Raw genomic sequence first — 14,334 nt, 5'->3', positions numbered from 1 at the left:
AAGATATAAAAATATATATGTATAAAACTATTATAATATTTTAACAAGCTATTTGCTTCTAATATATCACAATATATTGTTATATTATGAACATAATATATTTTGTACACAGAAAAAAGAATTAATTGAAACGAATAAGGTTTATTTGAGCCAAATATATCGTATACTTGGATATGGCCAAATAAATATTTATTTGTGACAAATACACCATATATTTGAGCTATTTAATTGCGTCAAATAAGTGATTTATTTGTTGCCAAGATATGGCTTATTCGTGGTAAATAAATGATAGTTGACGCAAATATTACATATTTTATAATATTAGAAATAATGTATACATATATTTAGGTTATCATAGCTACTATCGAATAATTTGACTGGTACTCTCAAAGATGCCGTTGTTTACCATAAACTTACCATCTTTACCACAAATAAATCATTTATTTGACATTAATAATTTTTATTTATTTCAAAGTAGTATAACATATTTGTGAGAAATAATTCTGCTCATTCCATACAAATATATAATATATTTATGACAAATAATTGAATACTTTGACCCAACTGTTATATTTAGTACCACCAAACGTACATCTTTGTCATGAAGAAATATTCAAAAAAATCACTCAAATAAATTGATTTATTTGGCTCAAATATTTCTTTTTTTCTGTGTAGACTAATCATTGCTAGTGAATGTGAATTGAAAAGTTGAAAAATTTCCATGCATTTAATAACAAATATTAAGTATGCTCTACAACTTTTTTTTTTATTTATCAATTTTCAATCACATTTTTACAAATTTCTTTACATGTTTTTGTTAAGAACTAATGTTATACAAATGAGTCTTATGAATGTGTGAGCTTGGCGCTATTATTTACAGTGAAACTGTATTTGTTCGGATATTTAACTTTACTGGCCTAGATACGTACACAGAAAAAAAACTACACTTGGTTTAAGAAAATTTTTCTTCGCCCAAGAAAGTTTTAAAGGTCGGGAAGAAAGCTCGAAATTTTCTTGAGACAAGTAAAAAAAAGTTCTTGACTTTAACAACTTTGAATGAAGAAAAAATTTCTTGCTACAAAAATTTTAAATTACTTGACTCAAGGATGAATTTTCTTATGAAAAGAACGTCAATTTCTTAAAACAATATTTTTTCTTGCACGGAGAGAAATTGATGGTAGAGTGAACCATCCTTATGTTGTAGATATAACAACGTATCAGGATAATTCTTACCATGAAGGGATCGTAAAGTTTACCATCTAGATGAAAGTTTACATTTTACCATCTAGATGGTTACATTTACCATCTAGATGGTAACATTTACCATCGAATGTAGTTAAGTCTACCAATCACATATTAAGAACTACTATATTAATGGTAATAAATAATAATAGACAAGTTAGTATTTATTACCATTAATATAATAGTTCTTAATATGTGATTGGTAGACTTAACTACATTCGATGGTAAATGTAATCATTAGGGCCGAGAATTTAGTTTTTAAAGAGAGAGACAGAAGATAGGCGTAGCCAAGCGTTCCTGATTGGTCGTAATAAATAAATTGTTTTTGTTTATCGCTATTAAGTGAAGATAGCAGCTTGAATAAAAATAAAATTTAGATTGCTAATCCAAAATGAAAATATAAAAAATATGTCAAAAAAAAAACAGGTTAGTTTGCAGATCTGAAGGTGCTTGTAAACAAATACAAGTCTGTGCTGCTCAGATAAATAAAGAAGAGAATTTGAAACACCGTGTTGTAACTAAAATGTTTAATGAAATGAATTAAAAGTGAACAGTGACAAGCTGGCGATTTCGCTGGAGATCGCGTAAAGGAATTGCTCCCGGTCTCACTGGTAATTTTGCTGGAGATCGCACTGACGGTCTTTTTAAAGGTCTCGCTGGAGGTCACGCTAGAAATCTTGCTGACGGTCTCGCTGGAGATCACGCTGATAGTTTTTCTAGAGGTCTCGCTGTCGGTATCACTGGAGGTCGTTTTGCTGGGAGTTGTGCTAATGGTATGGCTGCCGGTCTCGCTGGTAATTTTGCTAGCGATCACAGTGACGGTTTCGCTCGAGATCACGCTGACGGTCTCTCTAGAGGTTTCATAGGAGATCGTCAGCGTGATCTCCAGCAAGACTCCCAGAAAAACCGTCAGCGTAATCACCAGCGAGACCTCCAGAAAGATCGTCAGCGTGATCTCCAGCGAGATCGTCAGCGTGATCTCTTGTGAAACCTCTAGAGAGACCGTCAGCGTGATCACCAGCGAGACCTCCAGAAAGTTCGTCAGCATGATCTCCAGCGAGATCGTCAGCGTGATCTCCAGCAAGACTCCCAGAAAAACCGTCAGCGTAATCACCAGCGAGATCTCCAAAAAGATCGTCAGCTTGATTTCCAGCGAGACTTCCAAAAAGATCGTCAGCGTGATCGCCAGCGAGACTTCCAGAAATACCATCAGCGTGATTACCAGCGAGACCTACAGAAAGATCGTCAGTGTGATCACCAGCGAGATCGTCAGCGTGATCTCCAGCGAGACCTCCAGAATGATCGTCAGCATGATCTCCAGCGAGATCGTCAGCGTGATCTCCAGCGAGACTCCCAGAAAAACCGTCAGCGTAATCACCAGCGAGACCTCCAGAAAGATCGTCAGCGTGATCTCCAGCGAGACCTCCAGAAAGACCGTCAGCGTGATCTCGAGCGAAACCGTCACTGTGATCGCTAGCAAAATTACCAGCGAGACCGGTAGCCATACCATTAGCACAACTCCCAGCCAAACGACCTCCAGTGATACCGACAGCGAGACCTCGAGAAAAACTATCAGCGTGATCTCCAGCGAGACCGTCAGCAAGATTTCTAGCGTGACCTCCAGCGAGACCTTTAAAAAGACCGTCAGTGCGATCTCCAGCAAAATTACCAGTGAGACCGGGAGCAATTCCTTTACGCGATCTCCAGCGAAATCGCCAGCTTGTCACTGTTCACTTTTAATTCATTTCATTAAACATTTTAGTTACAACACGGTGTTTCAAATTCTCTTCTTTATTTATCTGAGCAGCACAGACTTGTATTTGTTTACAAGCACCTTCAGATCTGCAAACTAACCTGTTTTTTTTTTGACATATTTTTTATATTTTCATGTTGGATTAGCAATCTAAATTTTATTTTTTATTCAAGCTGCTGTCTTCACTTAATAGCGATAAACAAAAAACAATTTATTTATTACGACCAATTAGAACAGCTTGGCTACGCCTATCTTCTGTCTCTCTCTTTTAAAAACTAAATTCTCGGCCCTAGTAATCATCTAGATGGTAAACTTTACGATTACATTATGGTAAGAATTACCATCATATATATAGTAAAAACTACAAAACAAGGATGGTTCACGCCACGATAAAATTCTCTCCGTGTTGGTCAAATTTAAAACTTACTTGGCGTAAATAAGTAAATCTGTCATCTAAAACAGCGACATTCTTGAGGCAAGTAAATTTTTCTTACACATATGCGTTTACAACAGCTCGGACTTTACCAACTGTCAAATATTATGAGATAAACTCAAACACTTTCTGTTTATAAATTTACTATTTTTCACAGTTTAATAAATAAATGAAGCACGAAACTTACTGTTTCCTAACAAGAAAATGAGTTTCTTGTCGCAAGAAAGTGAATACTTGTCACGAGAAAGTGAATACTTGTCTCGAATAAAAAAATCATTTTCTGCCAAGAATTTAATTCTTAGGCAAAAAAATTAATATATTAAATCAAAACACTAACTATTTCATGTTAAGAAAAAATTTCTTGTCTCAAGACTTGTCTCAAGGCGAAGCCGAGATCGACAAACATGTGATCTGAGGTTTTCTTTTTACTTTTCAAGGGCTGTATACGATTTTTTGTCCGACGAAGGTGGAAAGCGGCAACGTTGTTTAGCGCAGCGGGACGAAAGTTGCCACTTTCTGCCCGGAGGGCAAAAAAATATCATTATTTTAAAAATACTAATATTACTAATCTTTAATGTTTTTTGTAGGCTATAATAAAAAATGCAAAAAAAAATGGAGCCCTTAAAAAATGTAAAAAAAATGAAACCCCTGAAGAACTCCGTATCAATGAAGAAGTGCTCGCAGTATTAAAATTAATAATGGCATTGGCGTTTTTGAAACCAGAGCATATACTGCCCACTTTTAAAAATATAGTAAACTGCGTTAATGAGCCACCGGTTTATCTATGCCTTCATAGATTTTTTATTTTGTGCGGCAATGGTTGAAGCTCGACCCTCAACTGAATGGTCCCAATGGAACGTTAACCGTGGGACAAATAAATATAACCCTATTTTCTTTGTTTTCTGTTTCTATTTTGTGTGATTTAGATTCCGAAAAAATTAACTCTTAAATGGTTTTAAAAAGTAAAAATTTCAAAATGGTTGAATAACTTACAAAATAATTACGGTGATGAAATATTTCGCGTTTTAAATGCCAAAACAGCGTATATCAATACATACGCCCTTTTGGCTTTTGTCACGCGATATATAATAGTACGTATTAATTGTTAATTATCTCTGGTTACAATATAAACTTGATGCTTACTCATGAGCATTATAGACTAAGACTAGTAGACAAAATTAAATGAATGTACACACATTCCTCTTTTAAGAGATTCATCAACCCCACCACTCGAGTCATGATATCATGGTAGTGTGTATTGTATTTATATACCAAACTAACGCTTTAAGGCTTTTTAAGGTCAAAAGTTTTATAGAGATTGATATAATAGTATATTACACCCCTTGGGAAGGAAAATAAGAAAAGCCTCAGATCACATATAATTGTTGGCCGAGGCGAAGCCGAGGTCGACAAACATGTGATCTGAGGTTTTCCATTTTACATTCTAAGGGCTGTATGTTATTTTTTTGTTCGCCCGGAGGGCAAAAAAAAATTTTTGGAAAAGAGAAACTTATTTAAAAAAAGCCATCGGCTGCCGAAATGAAAGTAGATTCTATAGTGAATCAAGAAACTACTTATATAATTATTACCAAAACGAATACAAAAATAAAATTTCATTTTTGATCAAACAGACCGAGAGGGTGATTTTTATGCCAGAGCAATTATTATATATGCAAATTAAAGCTTGTTGAATAAACTTTCAGATGCATTAAACCAAAATTTGAGAGGATATTGCATTCAATAGTTATTGCACAAAGAAATAGTACGACTGAAAATTTTTGAGATTTTAAAAAATTTTAGATTGCACTAATTTCTAAACTAACCGACCGATTACGCTCATATTTGAACTGAACCTCGGAAATCGTCCAAAGAATAAGCATGTTATTTTTTGGAGTTTATTGGAGTTTTTGGAGTTTACTCCTTAAGAATCGATTTTCGTATAAGGCCCCCGGTATGAAAAAAATATGAGAAGTCAAATGTACTGAACGAATGACCTCGTTACGTTTTTGTGCTTAACTTATTCTATGCACCTTTCACTTTTCAGTCGTATTATATATATGAACATGTGTGCTTTGTATTTATTGAGTATTTTATAGTAGATGAACAGGGGACTTCACCCCCGATAAAACAGATTGTGGGTTCTGATCCGAGCTATTACCGACCGACGATAACGTATGATTGGATTGCCGACAGATACCTGCATTACCGACTGGTGGTAACACCTTGTTGATAATGTCGAGTGTCTTTTTGCCGACGGATGGTTATTTCGTCGGTCGATAATTTGCCGATATTTTTGTCGTTGGTAATTTTGCCTGGGGAGGGGTAAGTCAGCCATTTCGGGGCGATGTCCGCCATTTCTGGCCGAGTCCGCCTCAGCCTTTTATTGCTAATCTCAAATACGCCCTCATTTTTTGGAGATATAGAGGGGAGTCCATTACTTTCTGGCTATCTTCGCCACAACTATTTGATTTATAAATTTTCATTTTGTTAGTGTATCGTGAGAGCTTCAAGTAAAACTTTCAAACCATGGAGATAGATAATTTGTGTGAACAAGAAATTGCATTTTTACGGAATAATCACCCTTTCTGTGAGGATTTTGATGATCTAATAGAAAGATTTTTTGGTGATGTTCCTCCTGAAGATATTGGTAAATTTGTTAACTGGATAATTACATTGGAGAGAAACTTTAAAATTTTCAAAAGTCTTTTTGCCGATACATCATACATAAATTGTGCTGATAAACAGAATTTGGCAAAAAAACTCTCGGAAATAAATGAAAATGCTGAAAAACTTGAAAAGTTTTGTGAAGATTTCAATGATTTAATTGAAAATGTTTTTTACAACAACTCTTCTGAACATATTAAAAAATTTATATGTGATATCCTTGCATTAGAAGAAAACTTTGAAGTTATTAATAGTGTACGCATGGGAAAATTGTACTCAAATTGTGCTGATAAAGAAAATTTAATAAAACAACTATCAGAAATAATTGAAAAGTTTCAAAAACTCGAAGAGCGGATGAAATAAATATCTGAAAAATCAAAAAATCATTCATTAAAATTCTGAATCATGCAAAAAATCTTCAAGTTATTTATCAAAACAATTTGCAGATGGATAGAATAATATAAAAGAGTGTTTTTTAAAAAAATATTCAGTATTGTTTCTGTGACTGACTGAAATCCATCTATTTTTTGTGAAAAATGGCTAAAGAAATTATTGTTGATGTTCAAGGCTTCAAAATGCCTAACAATCGTTTTGTGGTGAAAGAGCTTGCAGCAATTAGTGTAAATAAAACATTAGATCAGTCAAATGTACTGTCTGTTAAAATATTCAAGCCACCTTGTAATTGGAGCGGGCTACCTAATAACTATAAACATATGAACTTATGGCTGATACGTAAGCATCATGGTATACCATGGGATAAAGGAGTCATACCTTATGATTGTCTCGAAGAAGTTCTCAATTTCATTGTGAGAGATTACAAATACATTTACGTCAAAGGTCATGAAAAACAAAAATGGATTCAGAGTATTTGTAATTCGACAAAAGAAGTCATTAATCTTGAATCATTAGGATGTCCATCATTCAGAAGCTTACCGAAAATTACTCATTTTATCCAACATCCAGAAGTTGAACATAGTGATATCATTTACGATGATTATCACTGTGCATTGGAAAATGTTCAGCGTTTGAAAGTTTGGTTTATGGAGAATTATTTATATTTCATTTAGCTTTTGTCACAACGATCCATTATCGCCTTTGAATAAATTGATTATAAATAAATAAAAATAAATAAAACTCTGAATCGTTTGTTTTCTTTTATACAGTTTCTAGAGAATAGTTTTATCATAAATACTTACCACGCAAAAACGCATGATCTCATATAATTAAACATTATTGTTGATGTCAAATATTTACAAGAGTAATGTTATTATTTAAAAAGGAGTTAGTCTTACATTACCGGTCTATAATTGGACTCCGTTGAGAAAGTTGTAACCTTAAAAAAATGTTACGCATTTTATTTAATCGAAACATGAGAAAAATTGCCTTGCGATTCATTGTGGTAACTTTTGACAACAAATTTTTATTGATGTAACTGTATATCTATGTAAATAAAAGTGGTTGAAAAATATAAATTAAACAATATTGCGCAATACTGAAAATTTTATTAAAAAACATTTTTTTTACAAAAATGATGCATTAGTCAAAAATATTAAGTTTTTAAAAATTGATCATAATCGAGATCTTGATAGAAATTTCTAAAACATAAAAAACATCTTGAAACGCATCAGAATAATTTTTGACAAACGCAATTTGCTTATCTTCGCAACTTGATACTCCTGGAAGAGTGTATCCGAAATGTCAATAAGTTCTATTTACTCTACACGGATACTCATTAATTGTCACATCTAAAAGTTTTGAGTGTATTTTTGCTCTATATAAATAAGTATAAGTGGACTAAACATCAAACTAAATCAGTATTTCGACGTGACCACGTGCATACAACTGACAAAATATTCAAGTCAAAATTCTAAGTTCTGTGAAGTTTTTCAAAGTTAAATTCATTTTATTTTTTGTGAAGCTTGTGTTTTCGATCTGTGAGGTAAGAAATATTTTAATTCTCTGTGTTTCTAAAATTTACAGAATCCAATATGGTATTTTTAAAATAGTCAGTTCTGAAACCTTTAATATGTGGTTATGACTGGATATATCCGTAAAAACTAACGTGACAGCTGAATAGATTCTGTAAATTTTGAAAAATATTCCTGTAGTTAAAAAAGTTTTATGCATGATTTTTTAAAAAAATCTGTGAAATTAAGTGATAGTATAAGGTAAGATCTCCAGTAGCTGCTCAGGAACCAGTACCTGCTCACTCCATGTATTTGTATATCTGCATTAATATAGATGTACAAATACATGGAGTGGCTGCTTTACTTACACTAATAAAAAATTTATAGTGGAGTGAAGAAAAAAAACTTTGACCCAAATATTTAATTATAAAATTAGTGATTTTCTTTTTTTCTGATTATTTAGAAAAAAAACCAATCATGGCAATCCCAAACTTGAATGTGAAATGGGTTACCTATCCAGTAGAATGGGATGGTGAGATGACAGATGAGATGTTGATGGGTGTCATTAAACTGGCTCTGCAGCGTAATTTTCTGATCAACGGCTCTTTGGAGGGTGCAGCCTTGAGAATCGGTCACGTTCAGGCAGAATCGGAGTTGTTATCTGCGACTATAATTTGGTTCAAGGCATGCGGTGACCCATCAATCTATCCAAACATCATCAATCGTGATACACTACGATCATCATCATCAGATAACCAGCAGCAGCAATCACAAGAACAGCAGCAACCATTCGAGATCATCTGCATCAGCGATGATGATGATAATGATGATGGATTTGATGATGATAATGATGATGATAATGTTGATAAATAATTAACTCAAATCATCATAATCGTTGATAAAAAACTTAAAGTATGGGATTTTTATTCATATATCTTTATATCTTTATATTATTTTTATAAATATATCTTTATATTATTTACATCATAATTATATTATATATTTTTTGATAACTTATATCATTTACTTCTTACTTAAATGTAAAAAGTGCTGCATCTTTTGTACTAATTAATTTTTCTCCATAAAAATAAAAAACAGTGTTAAGAATAATAATTGATTTGTTTCGTTTATTTAATGTAATTATCCGTTAAGTATCCTGATTGTGAGAAAATTTATTGTTACAAATATATATGTATGGTGTAAAAATGATGAAGCAAAAGATGAGTGACATCCATATTATCAATAATTGATATTAGAAACTTAACATAAGTTATTTCTTATTCTCTCAACTTGCATGTACAGTATATTTCTTTTTCCTCCCTCTTTGCGCGATTGTTCTTCATGTGTCCCCACTCAGTGATATAATACCTCATCTCATACGTTTCACCACCTCTTCATCTAAGTTCAATTCGAATGTATGCTGATACATATACCTATATACATATATATAGAGAGAGAACTTTCAACTATCGATATTATATCGATCATTGATTCTAATTTCAGCTTTTAGCGTAGGATGGAATCATTACTACCAATTTATTCTATATTAAGTTATTTTTCGTCTAATTAACTATCAATCACAGTTGGGAATTTTCATCAATTTAGCGTCAACTGTGACTATTTGGGTTGAATAATGATAAATACCATTCCTACTATATTCACAATTAGTTATGCTTAAACTTATTTTACTTAATCTATGTATAGAAAAATAATTTATTGTACATATAATATTCATATTATTAATTATACTAAAATAATTTCAAAAATTTATTTATCGATAGAAAAAATTGTTTATTTTTTGTATTATTATACAAAATAATAAGTATTCACATATTTTGTAATATTATTCATAAGTAATAAAAAATTTTTAGTTTATAATATTTGAAATGAAGAAAAAATATTGAAAATTTTATTTAAATGGTTAAAAATTCAAATTGATTATATTTGCCACCGAGGAAACGCAGTCCAAGATGATTCTCATTTGCAGCATTCATCATGTCCTCAAGATCTTTCTGGTTATCAAGCAATATTGTAACAATTCTGCTTGGCAAAAATACAGAAAATGCATTATCAATCGATATGATGATCGTTTTTCCATATTTTGCCTTTACAGATTTTATATCAGTAATTCGATAAACTTTATCAACTTCCAATTCGCTTAATTTTTTTGTTGGTAAATAATCTTCGCAACGACTAATTATATTGATTTTGGTGAACTCCATTTCCAATTGAACTGTATTGAATTTATTTTTAGTATGAATAATTTACAACAAAAATTCTGATCAAATAAGTATACTTACTTTTTTGTCACAAAATATGTATGAATACACTTAAGAACTGAGTTTTAACTTTATTATTTTACTTGGATCTTTCTTGATGAATCTTCAACTGTAACTTATGCAGTCTAGCTTGAATCGACCCTTTTTATAGGATGTTCCTCCTCTTAAAAATTAGGAACTACAACGCAATAAATGAAAAATTCGTCAACATTTCTCAGAATTATTTCTTTACGCAGTAAGAAATTCGAGATTGCTGGGGGAAAAAAAGTTTATCAATTATCTTTGCAATTATTATTTTGCGCAGTACAAAATTCAAAAGAATTTCAGTATCATTTTAAGCAGTAGTCAGTTTGAGATCATCAAGAAAGAATTCATCAACAGTATAATTTATCATTTTACGCAGTATAAAATTCAAGATTTCAAAGAAAAAATAATAAATTAGCATTATTTATTAATTTTTTAAGGATTCAATTTCATAACTTCCTGTTGTTTATGAACTATACTAAAGTTATATCTTTTGCGTCATTGCACATTTTCACATACATGATGTCATATAAATCGTTGAAATACTACCCCCTAATTATTTTTTAAATATTATGTCAGCTTAGAAAAATTTTAATAACTACGCACTGGTTTTAGATTTCTATAAATATTTATATCATTGAAATTATGAAGTTACAAATTTTTTTGCATAAGCTTTTGATGAGTCATTTTAACCACTATATAAAGCCGGACTGAGAAGGTTTTTTCTATCAGTGACTTTACTCGTGTCCTACAATCACTTCAGTGAAAAAAATCATTGTTTTTTTTGCCAAGCTGAAAAAGTGCATTACCATTAATAAAAATATTTTATTTTAACTATAAAAAATTATTATTGTAAAACAATTTATAGATACTTATCAATTTAAGTGTCAAATAGTTCAATAAAATGAATCAGTCTTGTGATCTCATCAAATCTCTCCAAAACTTGGTCAACTCAATAGCTCAATCATTTAATGATTTAAGAGAAAAGACAATGAGTGAAGAGTATTGTCAAAGATGTTACAATGTTTGCTCTGAAACAATTGAATATTTTAATACTATTTTGATGGATCAGCAAACAAGTGTTCAAGTCAAAAGAAGTATTCAAGCAAACATTGTACTGTTGTGTTGGTATGCTCATCAATTTACCAGATTAAGTGGTCAAGTTGTTGGTGGTGATCTAAGTGCAAGAAATAGTTTGATCAAGTGGCAAGACCTTGAGAATGCCTTTTCAAATAATATTAAAACTGGTTGTGTTGTAAATCGTGCCCATACCGATTTAAGAGAATTTTTAAATGACTCAAAAGATTTAGTTATTGAAAAAATTGGAAGCATAATGAGAAATGCTGGAAACCTCAAAGTTAATGTAGAATTATTCTGTATATTCAGAAATTCAAAAAATGGTGAAACAGTTGAAGAAAAAAAGTCTTTTAACACGAAAAGCCGTGAGATAATACAAGCTACACGATTAGATGAATGGTACATGGACAATGTGTACCATAAATTATTGAAGAAAGTTGAAGAATTCAATCAAAAAGATTCGGGGTGGAGTTTGGTGGAAATTAACAACTTGGTTGTAACTATGTCAACATTTTTACCTCTACAGGCTGGTGAATCAACGTATGTGCAACTGCCTAAAGATATTCAACACAAAAGAGTGGTCCTTAACATTGAGAACTTCGATGAGTATTGCTTTCTCTGGTGTATTGTGGCTGCATTATACGAACCTCAAACTGGGCATCCTGAAAGGACAACTTCATATCCACATTTTAGTTCGTTACTCAATTACGAAGGTATTAAATTTCCTGTAGCTCTAAGAGATATCCCTAAATTTGAAAAATTAAATAATTTATCTATTAATGTTTATGGCATAGAGTCAGAATTTACACAAAAAAATTCAGAAAAAAGTAAAATAATTCCTGTATATTTAAGTAACGATTTTTACTCTAAAAAAGTTATTCATCTACTGATAATAGAGAAAAATATAAATACTCCCGATAATGATATGAAAAATTATGAACCTAGATTTCACTTTGCTCTGATAAAAAATTTATCAAGATTGGTTAAAAGTCAATTATCCAAAGGTCATTCAAAGTTATTTTTTTGTGATCGATGTCTTAATCATTATAAAAAAAAAAAAATCGTTTCATCAACACAAACTTGATTGTTTTAAAATAAATAAGGTTTGTATGGAACTTCCAAATGAAGAGAATAAAATTTTAAAATTCACTAAGTTTCAGTACAAGGATACTGTACCATTTGTTGTGTATGCAGATTTAGAATGCATGCTTGAACCCCAAGGAGATGATGAAAACAACACTCAGAAACATGTTCCACACAGTATAGCATTTTATTGTCATTGCACTTACAATGATAAACTTTCCAAATTTGAAATTAATCGCTCACCGTCTTGCATTGAGTGCTTTGTAAAAAAATTACAGTCTTTAGCTTTTGAATTTGATTACTATTTACGCAATCCAATACCAATGAAAAAACTAACTAAATAGGAACAGAATAGTCATGATCAGGCAACTATTTGTCATATTTGTGAAAAATTTTTTATTTCCGATCAAGATAAATGTTATGATCATAATCACTTTACGGGCAATTATCGCGGCCCTGCTCATACAGCCTGTAATTTAAATTATCAGAAACCTCAAATAATTCCAGTTGTTTTTCACAATTTATCTGGTTATGATTCTCATTTTTTAATCAAACATTTAGCTACAGTTTTCAAAGGTAGAATGACTTTACTACCAATTAATAAAGAAAAATATATATCTTTTACTAAATCAGTTGATGAAACTTTAGTTACTTTTACGCTTTATAGATTCATTCAAATTCATGGCATCTAGCCTAGACAAATTATCATCTTATCTTGAAGATAATAATAAAAAAATAACAAAATCGCATTATCCCGATACAGAACAATTTAAATTAGTCACTCGCAAAGGTGTATTCCCCATATGAATATATTGATTGCATCGATAAACTTGATGATAAACAACTGCCTGATAGAGACTTATTTTATTCAAGGTTATCTAATGAGTACATTTCTGATGAAGATTATGATTTTGCAAAGTTAGTTTGGAGTAAATTCAATATCAGAACCCTAGGAGAGTACTCAGACTTATATCTTAAGACTGATGTACTTCTTCTAGCTGATATTTTGAAAATTTTAGATCAAGTTGTTTGAAAACGTATAGTTTAGATCCATGTCACTTTTACACTCTTCCGGGTCTTGCACTTGAAGCTATGCTTCGTTATACTGGTGTAGAACTTGAGCTGTTGACTGATCCCGAAATGTTACTTTTTATTGAAAAAGGGCATTCGTGGTGGGGTTTCAATGTGTGTCAATCGGTATGCTGTGGCAAATAATCGTTATATGGGAGAGAAATTTGATCAGAGCAAAGATGAATCCTATCTCATGTACTATGACGTAAACAATTTATATGGTGCAGCAATGAGCATGTCATTACCAAAAGGTTCATTCGAATGGGTAGAGGTTAGTCGGTGTGTAGATCAGTACTTGAATGATGTTGATGAAAGTATTGGTTACATACTAGAAGTAGATATAGATTACCCAGAAGAGTTACATAATTTACACAAAGATTTGCCTCTATGTCCTGAACACTTTGTACCACCAGGAAGTAAACAAACTAAATTAACTACAACTCTTTATTCAAAAAAAAATTATGTAATTCATTATAAGAATTTAAAACAATGTTTAAGTTTAGGTCTAAAGTTATCTAAAATTCATAGAATATTGAAATTCAAACAATCTCCATGGTTAAAGCCATATATTGATAAAAACACACAGTGTAGACAAAATGCCAAGAATGATTTTGAAAAAAATTTATTTAAACTCATGAATAACAGTGTATTTGGTAAGACTATGGAAAATGTAAGAAAACATAAAGATGTGCATTTAATTACTAAATGGGGGGGGGGAAGGTATGGTGCTAAAGCTTTAATTTCTAAACCTAATTTTCATAGTCTTACTATTTTTGGTGAAGACATAGTTATAATTGAACT

The 14,334-nt window shown here is 31.5% G+C and overlaps 1 long non-coding RNA gene across 1 annotated transcript; it reads left to right on the top strand.

Annotated features, from left to right (window-relative positions):
• Positions 1-2,117: 2,117 nt before the first annotated feature.
• On the top strand, positions 2,118-2,368 carry LOC123271386. The gene is made up of 2 exons (XR_006510857.1): positions 2,118-2,150; positions 2,300-2,368. It is a non-coding gene; the product is annotated as an uncharacterized LOC123271386 (long non-coding RNA).
• The last annotated feature ends 11,966 nt before the right edge of the window (positions 2,369-14,334 follow it).

Source organism: Cotesia glomerata, linkage group LG1, assembly GCF_020080835.1.
Source record: "Cotesia glomerata isolate CgM1 linkage group LG1, MPM_Cglom_v2.3, whole genome shotgun sequence".
NCBI lineage: Eukaryota > Metazoa > Arthropoda > Insecta > Hymenoptera > Braconidae > Cotesia > Cotesia glomerata.
Note: the sequence above shows the minus strand (reverse complement) of the source record. Positions and strands in the feature narration are given on the sequence as shown.